This window comes from Dromiciops gliroides, chromosome 3, assembly GCF_019393635.1.
Source record: "Dromiciops gliroides isolate mDroGli1 chromosome 3, mDroGli1.pri, whole genome shotgun sequence".
NCBI lineage: Eukaryota > Metazoa > Chordata > Mammalia > Microbiotheria > Microbiotheriidae > Dromiciops > Dromiciops gliroides.
The window spans coordinates 160,765,317-160,788,902 of NC_057863.1; the positions used below are offsets into that span (position 1 = coordinate 160,765,317).

The window sequence follows — 23,586 nt, forward strand, 5'->3', positions numbered from 1 at the left end:
AGCAGGGAGAGGTAAGAATATGCAGAGTAAGTACAAAATAAATGTAGGTTAGTATACCATCATCTCATCCTCAAGGAGTGAATGTTTTTCATACAATCTTACTATCCAGTAATTCCTGTTAAGATATGAATTGGAAGAGATTACTTTTAATTCTCAAAATCTAATCTGATAAAGAAAAAGATCATGAGATTTTGAAGGCCAATACAAAGAGTCTAGTGATTGAAGGAACATGTCACAGAAAAAAAATTATGCTTCCCTACAATTCATAGCTCTTTTGTTTTGCTTCGTTTTTTATCAACAAGAACCAAAGAACACCTATGGATGAGTTTCCATGTTGGCATCCCATCTGTCAACCCACCCACCAGGAAATCCTACAGGTTTAATTAACATAGGTCAAAAACATCTTGGAAGGAATTCCTACCATCATATCTTGAATTACCAATATTCTATGTTAGCAGAAAACTGAGACCATTCAGCTGTCCAAGTTTCTATCTCCATTCATTCTCCCAATTACAGTTATTTGCTCCAAACCAAAATGAAATCGGTTTCTCCTTACTTAACTCCTCTAATTCCAAAATGAAATCGGTTTCTCCTTACTTAACTCCTCTAATTCCTTCATCCCAAATGGAATCTGCTGTATGATTCCCAGGACACCTTCAGTTTGATCCTGCTGTCCCCAAATAGCTTCTAAACTCCATGACAGTGAGGAGTGTTATATCTTTGTCTTTGTAACCATACTGCTTCACACAGAGTCTGGTGCGTGTTAGGCACTTATTAAATGTTTCATAAATGATTGACTCTTCCTAGAATACTTCCCAGTCTACTACTCCATTTTATCCTCAAGAATCTTATTAAAAACAAACAAGCAAAAAATCCCAACAGTTTCCTGTATCCTTTTCTTCCAACACTCTTTTAATCTCTGATTTAAATTAAACCTGACTCTCACCATTGATGGCCACTTTTTCTTGCTCTTCTTTCCACCCACACCAATTTTATAGGTCCAAGAAAGAAGATCATCATGCCCCATACTCCCTCCCTTCACAGATGCTTCCTTATTTTTCTTATAGAATCTTAAGTACTCTAATGGAAATATGACTTCATTCATGTGGGTGTCCTCTCCAATGATGAACATTACATCACATTCATGCCTGTTTATCCTAATGACTCTTGTCCAAGTGTTTTCTTCCATTAGTTCACTGTTTGTTTTCTCTTGATATCTCAAGGATACCACTAATGCAAATGGTTTGTCAGTTGTCCCTCATTCTTGCCTCATGATCAACCTACTTTTTTGTCAGATAATTCTTTGTTAACACCCTTTATTCTCTTCTCCTACATGATTCCTTACATATAATGTCCTTGCATTATCAGTCTTATGCCCACCATGCACCTGTTTCCTTTTGATATTGTTTCAAATCTTCCAATACTCTAGTTCCATAATTTGTAGTCATAAAACACTGGTAGAATAATGGTTTTTAAAATATGGGCCTGTGTTTAAGAGAAAATATTGAGGTCACTAAAATAAATATGAAATCTCCAAAGGTAATTCAACTTGCTCTCTTTCTTCTGTTCAGTCCTAGGTCCAACTTACTGCCCACTTGAAGTGCTTCTTTAAGATAAAGATATATTGATAGATGATCTCTATACAATGTCAACTGAACTGGGCATAATTCATATTCTAGAAACAAGCATTCTTTATTCACTTGGTTTTCAATGGATGGATATTTAGGATGAACACTTTAAAATATTTATGGTTTATGAGATCTGCAATATTTTAAGAAAATAAAATCAGCCTTATATATTTGAAAACAAGACAATCTAAAGGACCTCTCCATCCAATCAGAATTCTTTCCCTGAAGTGTATGCAATGCGTTTGTCACTCTCTCCTTATCATATTTACTATAATTGATTAATCTCCATATTACTCTCCCAAGTACCCTAAAGACTTTAGTTTCTAGTTTACAATCTTCATTGCTATAAGCCACCATTATTTAAGGGGCTTCAGTATTCATATTGTTCACCTCATCATACTCATATTACATAATCCCTCAACCTCCTTAAATTCAAAATATTCCCTTCCTACTCCATTTTAGTCACATGCCATCATGGTTATGCTTTAGAACTCACATTCAAACAGGCTTGCAGAATCTCCAAGATCTTGAACTTGAATTTATTCTCTCCAAATACAAGTCTTTTTGCTCCCACCTTTCTCAGTCCTATTTTTATGCTAAATTTGTTCTTTGATTTCTTTGGTACACTTGGGTCTTTTTAGTCTGAGCACACCCCCCCCACACACCACCACACATACACCATGCACCCAGTTCCTTTACTGATTCTGGCTGTATTTCTGTACTTGGACCATTTGATCCTTCAACAAAGGAAAAAGAGACAGGTTGAAGATCCATGGTAAAGAATGATTATTTTTTTCTTATAAGATTCAGGAAAAAAGATGACAGAATGGGCTATGATTCTGAAAACTTTTAATGGATAAAAGGAGCTAAGGGCTCTCCCATTTTTTATCTCAATCCTATCATTGAGGAAGGAGGCTATTGTGGGAGGTTGAAATTTTTGTCAAGGTCTTAAGACAAATAGGAAAAATAATCAATATTTGCTCTAAGAAATAGATAAGAGACCAGTCAGAGAAGAATAGAAGCATTTCTAAGTAGCAATAAGTCCCTAACTCTCTACCATCTATCTTCAATTTGTCTGTCTCTGACTATGATTTCCCCTGCCTCCACCTCCCTCCCTCTCCCTCCCTCTCCCTTCTCCCCTCTCTCCCTGCCTCCCCCCCCCACACAATCACCCCAATCCTAAAAATTCCTTTTCTTGAATACTACTCTTCAGCTAGCACTCTTCATCTCTCTTCCTCTTCTTAAACACACTATACCAACACATTCATTTCTTCTCTGTTTAGTATTGTCATTCTAGACTCCATCCTGAAAACAGGAAATGGGGGAGATTTCTTAGAGTAAATTTATCTGATAAGATTCTCATTTCTCAAATATATAGGGAATTGAGCCAAATTTATTAAAATAAGAGCCATTCCCATACTGAAATTTTCAGAAAAAAAAATCAAAGCTATCAATAGTCATATTAAAAGGTTCTAAATCACTAATAGAGAAACGCATATTAAAACAATTCTGAAGTACCAGATTGACCAACATTATCAGAAAAATAAAATGACAAATAGAGGAGGGGATGTGGAAAAATAAGGACACTAATGAACTGTTGGTATGAACTGGTCCAATCATTCTGGAGAACAATTTGGAGCTATGACCAAAGGGCTTTAAACTATACATACTCTTTGACTCAGCAACATCACTACAATGTATCCCAAAGAGATAAAAGGAAAAGGAAAAGCAACTATTTGTACAAAATTATTTATAGCAGAATTGAAATTGAAGAGATGTCTATCAACTGGGAAATGGCTAAACACAGTTGTGGTATTTGATTGTGCTTGAATACTTTGATTTTATAAGAGAAATTACAAGGGGGATTGTTTCTGAACAACCTAGGAAGACTCATATGAACTGACGCAAAGTGAAATGAGCAGAACCAGGGGAACATTGTCCACAGTAATAGCAATATTGTAAGGATGATCAAGTGTGAAAGACTTAGACAATTCCAAAGGACTCTTGATGAAAAATGCTGATGAGAGAGAACTGATGAAATCTGAGGGCTGACTGAAAATATCAAATCCACAGGGCAGCTAGGTGGCACAGTAGAAAAATCACTGACCCTGGATTCAGGAAGACTTGAGTTCAAATCTGGCCTCAGACACTTGACACTTACTAGCTGTATGAACCTGGGCAAGTCACTTAACCCTCATTGCCCCGCCCCCCCCCAAATATCAAATCCAAACATACCTTCCATAGAGATACACACACACACACACACACACACACACACACACAGAGGCATGCTGTTCCTCAAAATCCATCAATAGACTCCCTTTTATTTGTCAAGTAAAGTTGAAGTTCCTGAAATGTCTTTTTCCCAAAAAAAAAAAAATATTTCCTATCTTTTATGGCTCAGGTCAAACGATACTTCTTCCAAATCTTCAGTCATCTTCTTGACTTTAAGTAATACTTTGCTTTTACATCTTCTCTTATTTTAAACTATGACTTTTTATGTATGTGTATCATACCCACCATCAATATTATGTTTTATTAAAGTAGTTGCCTCACCATGGCTAAACTTTGTTTCCCTTTGCTTAACGTCTACCGCGTTGCTATTCTACTAATACATGTTTATTAACGGTTTGGTGAATTGTCCTAAAACAATACTGCAGACCCCTACAGTTATTCTACAGGCATGAGGCTCTACCCATAGAGAGCTAATTTAGACTTTCAAGTCCTACTTAGGAAAATTAAGGACAGGTGATACTTTCAACACATTGAAGAGAATGGAAGATAGGAGGAGTGAACCTAATAGATGCTGGAAAAAAAGGTTTTTCTGAGAATGAAAAATGATCAACTTCTGGTTAGGAATAGAACACATTGTAGCAAGATTTGGAAAAGTGTTTGGCCTTATCAAGATGAATTTATCCTGAAATTTAAGAGAAAGTGGTGGTAGTGGTGGTGGTGGGGAAGCTGTGTAAATTGATAAAATCAGGCACTATGGAGGACAAGAATTAGACAATGGCTAAATTAGAAAGGGTAACAAGTGATTCAAAGTCAAAAACCAATAGGGAAGTGAGCATATAATACTATGGCTGACCTCAAATATTCATAAATTAATTTAGCAAGGACAAGTAATAAAAAAGTATTAGTAATTTAAGTACAAGGAAGTAAATAAATCATAGGGATTAGATAAGATACAGCAGATGAGAAAGTTTATAATAGTTTATGCTAAAAAGGAAATTCACAAAACATAGTTGAGAACACTTGTATATCAGTGAGAGAAAACAAACTGCTATAGCTGTTTGCAGGTATTATAAACCACCCAATTATGTGAATTACAGACAATATTTTTAAGAATAAAGAACAAGTAAAAAAACACAATAGCAATGGGGGACTTCACCTACTCAGTATTCCACTGGAAGTTTCCATCTGCTAAACAGTCTATTAAGTAAACAATCTGTTTTTATGTACAATTTTATCTTTAAGAAGGTAGTGAAGCAATTCCAGAATACACTGGAAATTCTGACTAGAAAGAATTAATTGCTGAAGTGGGAGTAAGAAACATTGAAAGGAAATGATTGTTTTATCTTGGAGTTGGTATAAATAAGAAGGAAGAACACCCAATCAAATGATGATGTGTCCCAGACATTAGAAGTGCTTATATTTGGATTAATAAAAAGAAGGAACTTGCTATATGCACTGGGGAAACGAATAAAAAACAAGAAAGACTCTGTCCCTCAGAAGCTTATGTTCTTGTGTGGGAGACACTACACATACAGGAGTACCAGGTGTGTTCCAGGTGCTTTGCTTTAAAAATCATAGGGATGAAGAGCACAGCCAAAGAATAGGTAATGGAAATCCTATCAAGCTACAGCAGGTAGATTGAAAGACAATGTCCTGGGCAGCTAGGTGGCACAGTGGATAGAGCACTGGCCCTGGAGTCAGGAGTACCTGAGTTCAAATCCAGCCTCAGACACTTAACACTTACTAGCTGTGTGACCTTGGGCAAGTCACTTAACCCCAATTGCCTCACTAAAAAAAAAAAAAGTAAGAAAGAAAGACAATGTCCAAAGTTGTTATCTGAATGGAATACTAAGTATGCTTTGTAGTCATGGGCCAACTATATATAATGGGTTGCATGAATTTGTGCTCATTCACTTAGCATAACAAGAGCCCAGTGGCAGGGTAGGAATTCCAAAGCTGAGTGTAAAGCCACAGTGAAAATAAACCAACACCCTCCACTTATCTGTTCAACCAATTTATTAAACTTCAACTTTATGCAATGTGTTATTACTCTTAATTGTTGTCAAACCAATATATATAAATCAAACAACTAATTTGAGACCATAATTTAAAGAAATTCACACTTAAATGCCCTTTGGTCAACAAAATGGATCAAAATAAGCCCACAAACTCACACCAACAACAAAATGTGCAATTTACCATTATAAAATATCTTTTTTCACTCATGACTGCTTTATGTTCAGTTTCTCATATATAACACGCTATGGGTAATGAAGTAGATAAAGTGTTTATGTCTGATAAACAAGCTGTCAGGCTCTTTGCAAATAAGTCAGTCACTTAGAAAATTGTGATACAGGTAAACTATGGCTTTGTTAACCTTTTGCAGAGTTACTGCTACATACCCTATGCTGTTTCATTACCCTTTCTCTCTGGAAGATGTGTCAATTTGTTGTTGTTGTTGTTCAGCAACGAAATGCCTCACCAGGCTAGGTTGTATTACGAACTTTGTTTTCTCTATTTCTGTTCACAACTAGTCTTTTCTAAGAGACATGGGGAATTAATATTAAGTTAGTAACTTGATTTATATATCAGTATACACATATGCATGTTACTGTTGTTTTGGTTGTCCTAGACATGTGAACTCAGTGATGTGGAGAATTCTAAGGATAGAAACTCCCATCCCTAATGAAGAGAGATAACTTCTCTCTACAATGTAAATAATTAGCTAGAATTAAGTGACTTGCATCTAAGTGGTGCAATGGATAGAGTGCCAGGCCTAAAGTCAGGAACAATCATCTTCCTGAGTTCAAATCTTGCCTCACTTACTAGCTCTGTGACCCTGGGCAATTTACTTAACCCTATTTACCTCAGTTTCTTCATATGTAAAATAAGCTGGAGAAGGAAATGGCAAGCCACTCCAGTATTTTCAACAAGACAACCCCAAATGGGGTCATGAAGAAGTGGACAAAATTCAACTGACTGAACAACAAAGTGACTTGTCAGTTCCCACAGTTAGTATTACATGACCCATGTCTTCCTGATGATAAGAACCAATCACTATTCACTGTATCCTAATGCTTCCAGCATAATTAACTTTATATATATCATCCCTCCAATAAACAACTTGGTCAAAATGCACATTAAGATGAACGTTTAAGAGCCATCTTTAATATTAGGAAATTAATGTCAACCAATGGGAAAATATTTTGGTCAAGATTTGAGCTCTCAAATCATACTTTGGTTACAGGCATCACCAAGTATGAAGTCATATAAAGTAGATTCTATTATGTTTAAAATTTTTTTAAAAAAATATTTAAATGTGATTAGGCTATCTTTTTTCATAATATCTAAATTTGCCAGTTCAGTGTTTTATGACTTTTAAGTTCCACACATGAATCACATATTTTCAGAACTTAGACTTTTAGCATTAATCTTTTCCCTCTTTTCATTCAGCACTGGAAACATTGTTAGAGCCAACACAGGAATTTTTCATACCTGGGATTCTCGAGTAAAAGCACTCAGTTTGTGATGCCCATCAATTGGGGAATGGCTGAACAAACTGTGAGAGGAGATTAGGTTGGAGCACTATTGTGCTGTAAGAAATGATGAGCAGAAAAAAAAAAGAAATGATGAGCAGGATGGTATCAGAAGGACTTATGAAAAATGCAATCCATCTACAGAGAAAGAACTGATGGTATCTGAATACAGATTGAAGTATAAATTTTTAGTCAGTTTCTCTTTCTAAAGTTTTTTATCTGTTTTCTTTTACAATCTGTCTAATGTGGTAATATTTTCCATGACTGCACATGTATAATTTATATTGATTTGCTTGAGTTCTTAGGGAGTGGTAGAGAGGGAGAGAAGAACAGAATTTGGAACGCAAAGTTTTAAAAAATCGATGTGAAAATTTGTTTTTACATGTAACTTGGGCAAAATTCTAAATAGATAATTTTTATTGACAAGAAAGAAATCACAAGTATGAACAAAGGAAAAAAGCACCCAATTTTTCTTGGATATAGATTCCTGCCACCTGTCAACACTGATCTTTCTTATAAAAAATGAGGTATTTCTATACCCACACATTAGAATATTGCTGTTTGAACTCCTTATATTATTTTGCCACTGGAAATATAAATAGCTTGGAAAGTAGAAAGAATAATATTGAATCCATATAGATGTCTATTACTTTCTGATCCTCTCAAAGAAGTGCACTTACATACTTCTATTTGGAAAAATCTATAAGTAAGGTTCATGAGACACATTATCATGATGTAGCAGAGATATTGAAGTATTTTAGAGTATCCAATAAGAAGATACTTGTCTTGCTGTATGACTATAGGTAGGTTATTTACCCTTCTGAGATTCAGTTTCATCATCTCAAATTAGGATAATGATACTGGATGATCATTCAAGCCCCACTCCCTAACCATGGGTATAACCTGAAATACCCACAAGGTTTCAGGTCCACTTCTTTTGTCTCTCACACTGTCTCTCTTGGGAATTTCATCCATTCTTCTGGGTTCAATTATCATCTCCATATAGATGACTTCAACACTAAATATTACAACCCCTTGTCTCTTCTGAGCAAGAGTCCCATCATCATCAACTGCTTATTGGACACTTTCATCTGGTTGTCCTTTAGGTATCTCAAACTCAACATGTTCAAACAGAACTCATTATTTTCCTCTCTAGATCCACTGTTCTTACAAATTTCTACATGCATGCTGAGGGGACCATCATTCTTCAGTCACTCAATTTTGCATCTTCAGTCATCCTCAACTCCTCACCCTTCCTCATCTCATGCATATAAACAGCTGCCAAGTTTTGTTGATTCTGCCCTCACAATGTATCTTGAATCCACTGCCATCTCTCCACTCACAGTCACCATCCTAGTTCAAGCTCTCATCACCTCTCATTTCAGACATTACAATAGCCTCCTAAATGCTACTTCTCCATCAAGTTCTTTCCTCTTCCCAATAGATTCTCTCCACAGTTGCCAAACTTCTATTCCTCCTACAGGCAGGCAAGGGGCACATTGGAAGAGAAATGAAGCTGCAGTCAGGAAGACCTGAGTTCAAATCCATTATCAGACACTTATTACTTAAACTTAAACTCCGCCTGCCACAGTTTCCTCAGCTATGAAATGGGTTTAATAATAGAAGCTATGTCCCAAGATTGTTATGAGCATAAAATGAGATATTTGTAAAGTGCTTTGTAAACAAGAAGACACTGCTTAAAAGGCTCTGGTGATTGCACATTGCCTCTAGGAAAAAATACAAACTTTTTTTGGCATTTAACACCTTTCAAACCAAGTCAAATCAGAAAGTAAGCAAGTATTTTATTATATACGTATTATGTGCTGTGTATCATGCTAAACATTGGGCATATAAAGAAAAGTACAAGAAAGTCCTTGCTTTCAAGGAGTTCACAATCTAATGGGGAAGACAAAATGCAAGTAACTATGCACAACACATATACATATATACACACATATGTATTTATGTGCATATATGTATGTACATGTGTATATGTAGCTATCTGTATACATCTGTATATAGCATATGTACATACATAGACAAAATGCTTATTTATGTATATATGTAGATATACACATATATACACACAGGAGAAATTGGAATTAGTCAAAAGGGAGAAGGCATTCATATTAAGGAGAGTCAGATAAGTCAGACTTTAGTTGAGACTTAAAGGAAAGGAGATCAGCTAGGAGGTAGAAATGAGGATAGACAGAGTTCCAGGCAAGGGTGACAGCAAGTGAAAATGCCTGGAGTTGGGAAATGAAATGTTTAGTTTGAGGAATAACAAGGAGGCCAGTATGCCTTCATAGTCTAGTTTAACATATTCTTCCAGATTTAGTACAGGTTATTCCCTTTTATTGACTCCATATATATCCAAACTAGCCTACTGAACTGTTTCTCTTTTTCAAGACAGTCTATACCCCATCTCTGGGCATTTGCAATAGCTTTCTCTAAAACCTGGAACATACTTCCTCCTCCTCATCATGGATTCTTTTTTTTTTTCCTTTCTGTTTTCTTTTTTTTCTTTTCTTTTCTTTTTTTTTTTTTTGGTGAGAAAATTGGGGTTAAGTGACTCGCCTAGGGTCACACAGCTAGTAAGTGTAAAGTGTCTAAGGCTGGATTTGAACTCAGGTCCTCCTGAATCCAGGGCCAGTGCTCTATCCACTACACCACCTAGCTGCTCTGATCACAGTTTCTTGGCATTCCTAGTTTCTTTTAAAGATCATCTTATTCCTGAGTTTTCTAGTTCCCTCAGCTAAGATCTCCTTCAGTAGAGTTCCTTTCTGATCTTCTCTTTAAATATTTCTTTGAATTTACTGAATAAATATTTAATTTACCTGTCACATCCTCCTAATGTTCCACTGAACTCTTTAAGTAGCAAAGATGGTGAGGACCTCCATTTGGATAGGGGAACGCTTCTCAACTGCAAGTTCCTTCTGTCAGTGAAATCACAGATTGCCTCTCTCTATTCATGATTTTCCAGTATGAGAACCTCACCCTTCCTACTCTGGATCTGCTATGCCTCTGCTCACCTTTGCTTGCCTTTCTTTACTGCAGATCAGATCCACAATTCTGTGCTTCTGAAACCAGCCTGAAATCTAGATCCCATGTCCTGATTTCTTCCTGACTCGAACATCTGGCACTGGCATTATTTGTCTTGGACTGTACTAATGGCAATTACTCTAACCAGAGCAGATCAGTACAAAGCGCTGGAGCTGTTCCCCTCACCATTAAATATTTTTCTTGTCTTTTAAGGCGTGCAGATAAATTGGAAGAAAGGAGGCAGAGAATTATGACAATAATAATATCTATCATAAAACTATTGTTTAGTCGTTTCGGTCATAATTCAACTCTTTGCGACCCCATTTGAGGTTTTCTTGACAAAGATACTGGAGTGGTTTGCCATTTCCTTCTCCAGCCCGTGTTACAGATGAGGAAACTGAGGCAAACAGAATTAAGTGACTTGCCTAGGGCCACATAGCCAGTTAGTATCTGAGGCCATATTGGAACTCAGGAAGATGAGTCTTCCTGAATCCAGACCCAGCACCCTGTACACTGTGCCACCTAGCAGCCCTACAAAAACTATTATTATGAAGGAAAAAGAGTTTAGGGGTTATTCAATATGGGAAGAGCTTTCACAACAATATTCAAATATTTCCAGGTTCATTTCTAAGATGGAGTAAAAGAAGAAGTCCTTCCCCTCTCGCTGGTTCAGTTCATAGTACCCATGCTTTGGGTATGTATACTGCTATCCTCACCCCTGGATACAGGAGATAAGAGTGGCAGAAAAGAGAAGCAGACAGCAAGAGTTCTCAGTCTCACTGACTTTAAAGACTCAGGCTGTTAAACAAAGGAGGCTTCCCCCACCCATGTGGTAGGGGACAGACACAGAGGCCTCCACATTAAGCAATCTAGACAGGCTCCAAAGGCTCCCCTCTTCCAAGTGTACCTCCATGTAAGATTAACTAGACGTGACCAGACCAGTCTGGGTTACATAAGAATGGTTATGTGAACTATTTTGTCTTTGATTGAGACCATATTGATCCATCCCATTCCTATAATAAAGCTGTTATTGTTAGTTAGCATGTTAAGGGGAATGCATATTTTCTTTATTTAAAACTAATTAAAGTTGTTATATTGAACACCTTTACAATTAAACAATAAATGAAGTGATGTAATTGAAAGCCAGTTTATTAAATTTGCAAATGTAGCATAAGTGAGCATACTCATACTGGAAAATAACTGGAAAATGGTGAAATGATCCACAAAGAAAACAGAACACATGACTTTTGTAGAAAGAACACAGGAAAGAAATGAATAGATATAAATATTGAGAAAAAAAGACTGGGGGTCAAAATTGACCAAAGATCAACAATGAATTTAAAAAGCCAAGCTGTCATGAGGGGGGAAATGTTACACTATGTTTGCCTGAGTATGATTATAATCTATATCATCTAGGACGTAATCTTTCTGCATTTTTAAGTTCTTAATGACAACAAACACCCTGCTGAATGTTAATCTTTATAATAAAAGACATATCTATGTTTATTAATTTAAAAAATAACATGGTCTTATAAAAAGTATGAGAAATGATTGTTAATAACAAATATCTTGGGAAGATTCAGAGGCTCTCACCTTCTTCTAAACTCCTCATTTTCAAAGTTCAGTTTTTTTCCTCAGAAAGACATTTCCAGGGGTAGCCAGGTGGCACAGTAAATAAAGCATAGGCCCTGGATTCAGGAGGACCTGAGTTTAAATCCAGATTCAGACACTTGACACTTACTAGCTGTGTGACCTTGGGCAAGTCACTTAACCCTTTTTACCCCACTCCCCCCAAAAATACATTTCCAATGAGATCGCCTAATGTCTCCTCATCTTGGTTAGACCCCACCCAACCTTGAATGGAATTTAATTGTCTTTGGTCTAAAAGACACTGTCAAATTTCCAGACTTTTATTACTAACCTGCTGGTCTTATTAATAAAATGATTAAATTACCCAGAAACTATATCTCTCTAATGTTTTTACTTAATAGTACTTTTTTCCCCAATTACATGTAAAGGTAGTTTTTGACACTCATTTTTGTAAGATTTTGAATTCCAAATTTGTCTGTCTCTCTCCTTTCTGTTCCCCCCCTTCCCCAAAGCAACAAGCCATCTAATACAGGTTATGTCTGTATGATCATGTTAAACAATATTCCTCATTAGTCATGTTGTGAAAGAAGAATCAAAACAAAAGGGAACAAGCACAAGAAAAACCAAAAACTAAAGAAAAGTGGAAATAGTATGCTTTAATCTGCATTCAGACTTCATAGTTCTATTTCTGGATGTGGAGAACATTTTTTCAGAATCTTTTAGAATTGTTTTGGATAATTGTATTGCTTTGAAGAGCTAAATATATCACAGTTTATTATCACACATGTTCTCTTGGTTCTGCTCATTTCACTCAGCATCAGTTCATGTAAGTCTTTGCAGACTTTTCTGAAATCCAGCTGCTCAACATTTCTTATAGCACAATAATATTCCATTACATTCATCTACCACAACTTGTTCCCCATTCCCAATTTATGAATATCCCCTCAATTTCTAATTCTTTGTGACCAGAAGAAGAGCTTCTATAAATAATTTTTGTACATGTGGGTCCTTTTCCCTTTTTTATGATCTGTTTGAGATACAGATTTAACAATGGTATTGTTGAGTAAAAGAGTTTGGACAATTTTATAGTCCTTTGGACATAGTTGCAAATTGCTCTACAGAATGGTTGAATCAGTTCACAACTCCACCAACAATGCATTAGTGTTACAATTTTCCCACATCTTCTCCAACATTTATCAGTCTCCATTTTTGTCACATTAACCAATCTGAGAGGTATGAGATGGTACATCAGAGGTTTTTTTATTTGCATATCTCTAATCAATAGTGTTTGAGAACATTTTTTTTCATATGACTATAGAAAGCTTTGATTTCATCTGAAACCTGTTTATATCTTTTGACTATTTCTCAATTGAGATATGACTTGTATTTTTATAAAATTTGATACAGTTCTCTATGTATTTGAGAAATGAGTTTTTTTTATCAGAAACACTGGATGTAAAAATTGTTCCCCAGCTTTCTGCTTTCCTCCTAATCTTGGTTGCATTGGTTTTGTTATGTAAATCCTTTTTAATTTAATGTAATCAAAATCTCCCATTTTATATTTCATAAAGTTCTTTACCTCATTTTTTATCATATATTCTTCACCTCTCCATAGATGAGAAGGGTAAACTCTTCCTTCCTTTCCTAATTTTCTGATGTTATCACTCTTTATGCATAAGTCATGCTCATTTTGACCTTATTTTTATACATGGTATAAGATGTTCATCTCTGCCTAGTTTTTGTCATACTGTTTCTAACTTTTTAATTGTCACAAAAGGATATTTGACTTAAGAGTCAAAAAGGCTGGAATTATAGTAGGGCACCTTCTAGGTGAATGTTATATTATATGGCTGCTAAGGCTCCTTTAATTCTAAGTTCTACTGTTTTCTGAATACTGGCTCTGGTACTTCCTTCTGGCTGGGTGATTGTGGTTAGATCACAACCTCTCGAAGATTTATTTTCCTCATCTGCACTACCTCATAGGTTGTTGCTGAAATTGTTTTTTAATAAACCTCAAAGTACTATATAAATGTGAGGACTTCTGGTCAATAATAAAAACCAGACTATCCAGTTACCCAAAGTAACCTATTCCTTAGCTACTCTTGATCAAGCGACTTGATTACTATAATGTAAGCTCTCCAAGAGTAGGGAACATGTAATATTTGTATTTACATTGCCTGCAATGCCAAATAACCAGCTCTGAATATCACAGGTGCTTAATTTCTCTTGAACTGAACTGATTGTTCATAACACCCTAAAAAATTTACTTCTCTAATATATCTTAGGACAGGAATATATGCATGACTGAAGATTTCCTTTGTTCATGGCCCAGCCTAGTACCATGAAAGCTTAAAAATGTCATTTTTGAATTCTGAAAAGGAGCCAGAAAATGTCATAGTTTCTATGAAGTGAAAGATCAAAAGATTTCTTGTGAAATATCTTCCACTTTATTAAAAAACAAAAATCACCTTTATTCTATTATAATTGTCCCCATCTTTTGCTCCTTTCCATTCTTTTTTTTTTCATTTTGAGTGGAGAGCTTTATGGCTCCTAAGAAAGATCTATTTCTCCCTCTCCTTCAGGCACAGAACAGTGAGGGGACCCCATCATCAAGGATTCTGCTCAGTACCTCACTGCAGGAAGTCACACAGTTTTTATAAATGAGACTTGTCTCCACAGGTAGCAACTTTTTGAGTTATGTAGGACTTCTTCACATCCACTGAACTTTCTTAGGGTTTTTTCCTCTGTACCTTTCAATCCATTTAAATTGTATTAAAAAGAAGAGAAAATTGGAGAATCCTAAGGATTCTAAAATCAAATACCAGCTAGTAAACCCCAGGCTCTCTTTTAGGTTTGATTTCAAGGTTTTTTCCATCCTTGTTTTTAAGTGAAACAGCACACTCCAGGGCATTTAAAATTCTATAGTTATTTGGTTTTCAGTTTTGTACGTTTTTAGGCACTTGAAGTACTTAGCAATGTCACAAGGTATAATTCTTGCTGTGTACTATTCCTTTCTAATAATGTTTTTTTTTTTTAAGTCAGCTCTTGTAAAAGCAGCACACTGGGTGGGAGAAAAGAATAATTATTGAAAGTTATGTTCCATTAGTTTATAGTTTATCACCTTTTAAGACCTTAACTTTAAGGAATGGTCTATTACCTGAGGCTCTTCTATTTAATGTTTGTTGTCAAGATTCCTGCTGCTCTTTACTTCAGGCATTTAGGCGTTCTTTTTTGTCACCTTATCCTTACTTTTGAATGACCTTATAATCCCTTTTCATGCAGTCATTATTCTCTGAATGTAGAGAACTCTCAAATATTCCTCTTTGTTCACATCAACTTTCTCTTTATTTAATTCTATCACCATTTATTCTATTCTGTCCTATCCTAGTCCATTCTATATGGTAATATTTATTAAAAAATATGCTATGTACTAGGAATCTTACATCATCACTATTGTGAATACATTTACCACTGACCAAACCAAGTTACCCACAAAATGGTAAAGAAAAATATGGTTTCCTTATAGCACTCTACAATGTTAGGTTCTTGATAATGGTAAGGGGCGCTAACTTTGCTAAAGACTCTATGGTCATGATGTGAAACTATTTCCCATTATTCATTGCCCATTTGTGTTATATTGTTTAGTCATCTATAATATCTCATTGTTACTTCCCTCCCCCTCCAAGTTAAATTCTTACCTAGGATTTAGTTATGTCCTGTCTCTTCCTCTTTCTCATCCCTCAAAAACATGTACATCTTCCCGTTATATAACTCACTCAGATTATTAGCATTTACTAAGTGTTTACTCCATGCAAGAAACTGTGTTAAACACTGAGGATACAAAGAAAGTAAAAACAGACAAACAAACAAACAACAACAAAAACAATAACACCAAAAAATACCCAAAAACCACCACCAACAAAAAAACACATTTCTAATTTCTTGGACCTCACAATCCAATGGAGAAGACAAAATAGAGCAACTCTATACATACAAGATATATCCATGATAAATTGGCAGCAATTTCAGAGGGAAGGCACTAAGACTAAGGATTATTTATAAAGGCTTGTTGAAGAAGGTAGAAATTTAGTCAAGACCTGAAGCAGTCAGGGAAGCTAGAAGGCAGAAGTGAGGAAACAGTGTTCCAGACATGAGGGATAGCCAGTAGAAAAGTTTGGAGTTGATAGATGGAATATCATTTGACAGGAACAGAAAGAAGACCAGTGTTACTAGATCAGAATATTTAGAATGGAGTAAATTGTAAGAACACTGGAAAGGTAGGAAGGGGACAGGTTATATAAGGAATATATAAAGTCAAAGAGAAGATTTTATACTTGATCTCATAGGTAATAAGGAGCCACTGGTGTTATTGAATAGGTAGTGTGTAATATGTTCAGACCTCCACTTTGGGAGGATCAATTGACAATTTAGTGAGTTGCAGACTGGAGTGAAGAAAGACTTAAGACACAGAGACAAAGTAGAAGGCTACTGCAATAGCCCTGGCATAAGGTGATGAGGGCCTGAATCAGGGTGGTATGCAAATATAATAAAAACTATATATTTATCACTAGTTAATTGAAAAAGAGTAAATATTCCAATGATTTATAATGGCATGAAGATGATTATGGATTTTCAAAGGCTGTTGATATAAAGAAGAAGGAAAGGTTGGATTGCTCCTATATGAAGTTAGAAATAATTCAATATTCTACGCATTTCATCTGAAAATCAGTTTGTGATTAGCTAATTTCATAGAATCCCATAATCAGAAGAATGGTTACTGAGTGTCCTTACCAAGAAGAAGTAATGAAGAAGTGTCCACTATGAGTTGAAATCTGTCCTAGGGGTAAGAGAGTATAATGAAATCACAAAACTCTGAAAATGTGAGCTCCTTGAGGGGCACTATTTTTGTTTTGTTTTAGTTTTTCATTGCCTTTGTATCCTTGGTACTTAGCACAAAGGAGGTGTTAAATAAGTGTGTTGAATTAATGAATATATGAAAAGCCACTTCCATCTTGGCATTTAGTACACTCTTCAATTCATCTCAATGAATGAATTCTATAAAATGCTTAAATCCAATAGTCTCTCATGAACCCCTTCATTCCAACCAAATACATTTTTTCTTAATTTCTTTATTTTTCTTTTTCTAAGTGACTTCTTATTCATGTAATAGATTCCAAATTCTACACTTTTCCCCCTTTTTCAAAAGCATTTCATCTTACCACCTCTAAAAATAGGGTGGCTAGGTGGCACAGTGAATAGAGTACAGGGTCCAGAGTTGGAAAGACCTTCATTCTAATTTGGCCTCAGACACTTACTATTTGTGTCACCCTCTGCAACTCACTTAACCTTACTTGCCTCAGTTTCCTTATCTGTACAATGAGCTGGAGAAGAAAACAGTATCTTTGAAAAGAAAACCCCAAATTTAATCACAAAGAGCAGGGCACAATTGACAATGACTAATAACAACAAAAACTTCTAAGAATCCGTATTTGATTAGGCAGAATTAAGAGAAAATATTGCTGCTATCACTGTATTTTCCCCTCCCCAAATATCAACTAGAAACAATATCTCTACCTAATCAAAATCCAGCAGATAGTATAAATAATCCATCCCCTAATCTACAATCACTTGTAAATACTGATTATAAAATGTAAATTGAAAGCTGGTAGAGGGTATATATTATTAAAGTTTCATATTGTTCAAAAATTTCATGTCAAGTATATTTGCCTTATACTCAATATAATTCTTATTTGGATTAGAACATAGTTCAGTATTAGTAATTAACTGTATGACTAAAGAATTGTGTCAATATTTTCAAGTTGAAAAATATCTTAATTAAAAAAATTAAGGAATCTACTATTATTCAGTAAGGAGACACATACAAATACATTTTGGGGAGTTTCTATTTTCACAAGTTTGCGAATCATGTAGAAATATGGCAATGACAGACCAGCAATACGGAGTTCTTGGGATAAATGATATTTACTTTCACCACCAGAAGCAAAAAAGTCAATTTAGATGTTTTTCCACCAATTCCAAAGGAATGTTCATCTTTAAACAGACTATTTGTAGCTTACTTAGTTATCTTTAGCTAGATAATCAAATAAATTAGTATATTAATATATATTATGCCTTTTATTTGTATACTATCTTAACTTAGCAGAAGGGTAGAGTGGATGATCTTTTGTATATGTTTTATCTCAATGCCTATATGATATGATTTCATAAAACATTACATTAAATTTATGTTCCTTAAATTAAGACTGAATGCAATTTATTTGTGAAAGTTTTGAAGCCTACAAATACAAATTCATTCAGTAAAATAGAGTCTACTGGGATGGGTTACTTAACATGAAGTTTCATTAACCAATGTACCAATAATTTCCAAATTAATCAGTTAATATGTTGGTTTGCTAGATCTTCATATTATTGGCATAAATAATTAACATGCTAATTTTCTTAGCAGATGACAAGGCTTAAATAACTCATAATTAAAGATCTCAACCATTTGTCATAACTAGGAAAAGTGTCTCTTGAGTTGTCAAGATTTGCCAAACATTTTACATATTTAATGGCATCATCTGTTGATATTAAAAGCCAATCTGTACTCAAGATTTCTGAAAGTGAACACAGCAATCCAATCTCCCTAATTCAGCAAAAGCACAGTATGTTCCTGGACCGTGATTCTCAATACTCTTTGTTCTTAAAGAAGCTCTTTTTTAGGATTGCATTTTTATAGTACTTAATGTTAATAGCAAATTAGTTTACTAGAATGACAAAAAATTAAATTACATAACACTCTAAATAAAATGGAAAGTTTCACATATAAATTATTTCTCCTATTGCCATCATATAAGCAGGTCAAAGTAAAGTTCATCTATTATAATCATTAATAAAAAGATGAGAGGTCTTGTTTTGGAACGATGAAACAAATATGTTAAAAGATTCACTAAAAAGGCAATTAAAGAAGCCAATATAGTTGCATGCTTAAAAAGAATGTATTGAAATCCTTACAAACACTAAATTCACCCCTTCCTCTTTTCTTTGGCTATTCAAATTTTACTCATCTTTAAGGCTCATCTCAGTCTTTGTTTTCTTCTCTCATCTTCATGACCTTTTGTAGCACCTATTGTTTATACAATATTTTAGCATATGATTATACTGTCCTTCAAAAATGAGCTAAAGGCATACCTCCTACATCAAATCTTTTCTGATGACTCAAACTCAATCATTAGTCATTTCTCACTCCTCGAAACTCCTAGAATACTCATCGCCTGTACTCTAACTTGGCAATTTACTCTATATTGCATAAATTATTAGTTAATAAGTATGTGTTTTTCTTTTCTGTCCAGTGAAATAGCAAGTACATAGATGACAAGGATCATGTTTCATGCACATTTAAATTCCTCCTCCCTAAGTGCTCATTTTGTTTTTTTAATTTCAAATTATAAAACAGCAGAGCTGGAAAAAGGCTTACATTCACTAGCTAAGTGATCGTGTAACCTGGTCGTCTTTCTTTACTTGTGAAAAAAGGAATAACAATATTTCTACTAGGTGAATCATAGGAATGTTATGTTGGGAACAGTTTATGAATGTGGATATACTATAATTTGATACTTTGAAGGACCTGTTTTCTAATCAATGCAAACACTCCTGTCAACATCATAGGTTACAAAACTCATGCTAGTCCTCATCTTGTGTGACTGTTGCCCACAACTTCCCCTTAGCTTCCAACACTTTGTTGGAGGAAATGCTAAAGGAAATACTTTATTATAACCATCCAACAAAAAGCTAGGTGAATTATGGTATTCTCTGTACCATTGAGTCAATTATATTATTGTAAATAGGTGATATACAATAAAATACCATTTGTGAAGATTTTTTTCATTCTAATACATTCCTCTAGCTACAGTAGCAATCTATTACCATGAAAATTTTGTACAGATGTTGTAGGAAAGTGGCCATGTAGATTAGTAATTCTTTATATAGTTTCTGTTTGTTGCCGTTTTTGGTAGAAATAATGTCTGGGATTCATCTTCCCAATAATGTTTTAAAAATTGTGAATCTTAGAATATTTTACTTTATTTCCCAGCATTCTATCACTACCACTGTGAAAGCAAAAGAGGTTCTTTACAGTACTGAGGGCCAGTTTGCATTTTTCTGTTTCATGGGTTACCAAGTCCTAAGAATTAATGGTTTCATGGCCTTCTTACTAATTAAAGATTTCCATGTAGTGAGAATGGATCTTAGAAAGCAAACAATCTATTTCTGAGACTGTACCCAAAGTTTTTACAGGTTTGTAGAGCCTAATACATACTTTGGAAACCTAAAGTCATGTTCATATCAAAATTAGTAGGATATATGTTATCTGCGTTATGTGGCTTATTATTTAAAATGTTATTTTTATTATTGCTCAGTCATTTTCCGTTGTGTCCTTTGTTCTTTTTTTATGTATAAGGTATTTTATTTTTTCCATTACATGTAAAGATAGTTCTCAACTTTTGTTTATACATGATTTACAATTTCAGATTTTTCTCCCTCCCTCCCCTCCCTCCCCCCTCCCCTAGACAGCAGGTAATCTGATATAGGTTATATCTATATATCTCTATACATATACATATAGATATATATATACACACACATATATATATATACACATAATAACATTAATCCTATTTCTGCATTAATCCTGTTACAAGAGAAAAAATCAGAGCAGTGATGCAAAACCTCAAAATAGAAAAAAAAAAAAACAGCACCCAAAACAAAAGAAATAGTATGGTCCAATCAGCATCTATACTCCACAGTTCTTTCTTTCTTTTTTTTTCTTGGATTTGGAGATCCTCTTCTATCATGAGTTCCCTGGAACTCTTCTGTACCATTGCATTGGTGAGAAGAATATAGTCCATCACAGTAGGTCAACACTCAATGTTGATGATACTGTGTACAATGTTCTTCTGGTTCTGCTCATCTCACTCATCATCAGCTCACGTAAGACCCTCCAGGTTTCTCTGAACTCCTGCTGCTCATCATTTCTTACAGCACAATAGTATTCCATTGTATTCATATACCACAACTTGTCCAGCCATTCCCCAATTGATGGGCACCCCCTCAACTTCCAATTCCTTGCCACCACATAAAGAGCAGCTATAAATATTTTTGTACATGTGGGTCCCTTTCCCCCTTCCATGATTTCTTTGGGCAAAAGACCTAAAAGTGGGATTGCTGGGTCAAAGGGTATGCACAGCTTTATCGCCCTTTGGGCATAATTCCAAATTCCTCTCCAGAATGGTTGGATCAGCTCACAGCTCCACCAACAATGCATTAGTGTTCCAATTTTCCCACAGCCTCTCCAACATTTATTATCTTCCTTTTTTGTCATTTTAGCCAATCTGATAGATGTCAGGTGGTACCTCAGAGTTGTTTTAATTTGCATCTCTCTAATCATTAGAGATTTAGAGCATTTTTTCATATGGGAATAGATAGCTTTGGGTTCTTCATCAGAAAACTGCCTGTTCATATCCTTTGACCATTTCTCAATTGGGGAATGACCTGGATTCTTATAAATTTGATTTAATTCCCTATATATTTTAGAGATGAGGCCTTTATCAGAAGCACTGGCCTCAAAAATTGTTTCCCAGCTTTCTGCCTCCCTTCCAATTTTGGATGCATTGCTTCTGTTTGTACAAAAATTTTTTAATTTAATATAATCAAAATCATCCATTTTGCATTTTATAATATACTCTGTCTCTTGTTTGGTCAAAAACTGTTTTCCTTTCCAAAGATCTGATAGGTACACTATTCCTTTCTCTCCTAATTTGCCTATGGTATCACCTCTTATGTCTAAATCATGTATCCATTTTGACCTTATTTTACTATAAGGTGTAAGATGTTGGTCTATGCCTAATTTCTGCCATACTATCTTCCAGGTTTCCCAGCAGTTTTTGTCAAATACTGAGTTCCTATCCCAGAAGCTGGAGTCTTTGGGTTTATCACACACTACATTACTAGTGTCATTTACTACTGCATTTCCTGAGCCTAGCCTATTCCACTGATCTACCACTCTATTTTTTAACCAGTACCAGATAGTTTTGATGACTGCCGCTTTATAGTAAAGCTCCAGGTTTGGTACCGCTAACCCACCTTCCTGTGAATTTTTTTTTCATTATTTCCCTGGATATTCTTGATTTTTTGTTTTTCCAGATGAATTTTGTTATTATTTTTTCTAGCTGTATAAAATAATTTTTAGGTAGTCTGATTGGTATGGCACTGAATAAGTAAATTAATTTAGGCAGTATTGTCATTTTTACTATATTAGCTCTGCCTATCCATGAGCAATTGATATCTTTCCAATTATTTAGATCTGATTTGATTTGTATGAAGAGTGTGTGGTAGTTGTGTTCATAGAGTTCCTGGGTTTGTCTTGGCAAGCAGACTCCCAAGTATTTTATATTATCTACGGTTACTTTAAATGGAATTTCTCTTTCTATCTCTTGCTGCTGGACTTTGTTGGTCATGTATAGAAATGCTGATGATTTATGTGGATTTATTTTATATCCTGCTACTTTGCTAAGGTTAATTGTTTCAAGTAATTTTTGACTTGATTCTCGAGGATTCCTTAAGTATACCATCATATCATCTGCAAAGAGTGATAGTTTTGTTTCCTCTTTGCCTATTCTAATTCCTTTCATTCCTTTCTCTTCTCTGATTGCTAAAGCTAACATTTCTAGGACAATATTAAATAATAGGGGTGATAATGGACATCCCTGTTTCACCCCTGATCTTATTGGGAAGACCTCTAATTTATCTCCATTGCATATAATACTTGCTGATGGCTTTAGGTAGATACTGTTTATTATTCTAAGGAAAGCTCCCCCTATTCCTAAACTCTCTAGTGTTTTTATTAGGAATGGGTGCTGTACTTTGTCAAAAGCTTTCTCTGCATCTATTGAGATAATCATATGATTTTGGTTGGTTTTCTTATTGATGTGGTTGATTATGTTAATAGTTTTCCTAATGTTGAACCAGCCCTGCATTCCTGGTATAAATCCCACCTGGTCATAGTGCATTATCCTGGTGATCACTTGCTGTAATCTCCTAATATCTTATTTAAGATTTTAGCATCAATATTCATTAGGGAAATTGGTCTATAATTTTCTTTCTCTGTTTTTGCTTTGCCTGGTTTTGGTATCACCACCATATTTGTGTCATAAAAGAAATTTGGTAGAACTCCTTCTTCACCTATTTTTCCAAATAATTTGTATAATATTGGAATTAATTGTTTTTTAAATGTTTGGTAAAATTCACCCGTAAACCCATCTGGCCCTGGGGATTTTTTCTTAGGGAGTTCACTAATAGCTTGTTCAATTTCTTTTTCTAATATGGGTTTATTTAAGGATTTTATTTCCTCTTCAGTTAACCTGGGCAGTTTTTATTTTTGTAAATATTCATCCATTTCATTTAGATTGTTCAATTTATTGGCATACAGTTGGGCAAAATATTTCCTAATTATTGCTTTAATTTCCACTTCATTGGTGGTAACATCACCCTTTTCATTT

General features: G+C 34.9%; 1 protein-coding gene across 1 annotated transcript in view; it reads right to left on the reverse strand.

The window, feature by feature from the left end:
* Window positions 1–23,586, reverse strand: part of NALCN (sodium leak channel, non-selective) — a 582,828-nt gene that overhangs the window by 374,928 nt on the left and 184,314 nt on the right.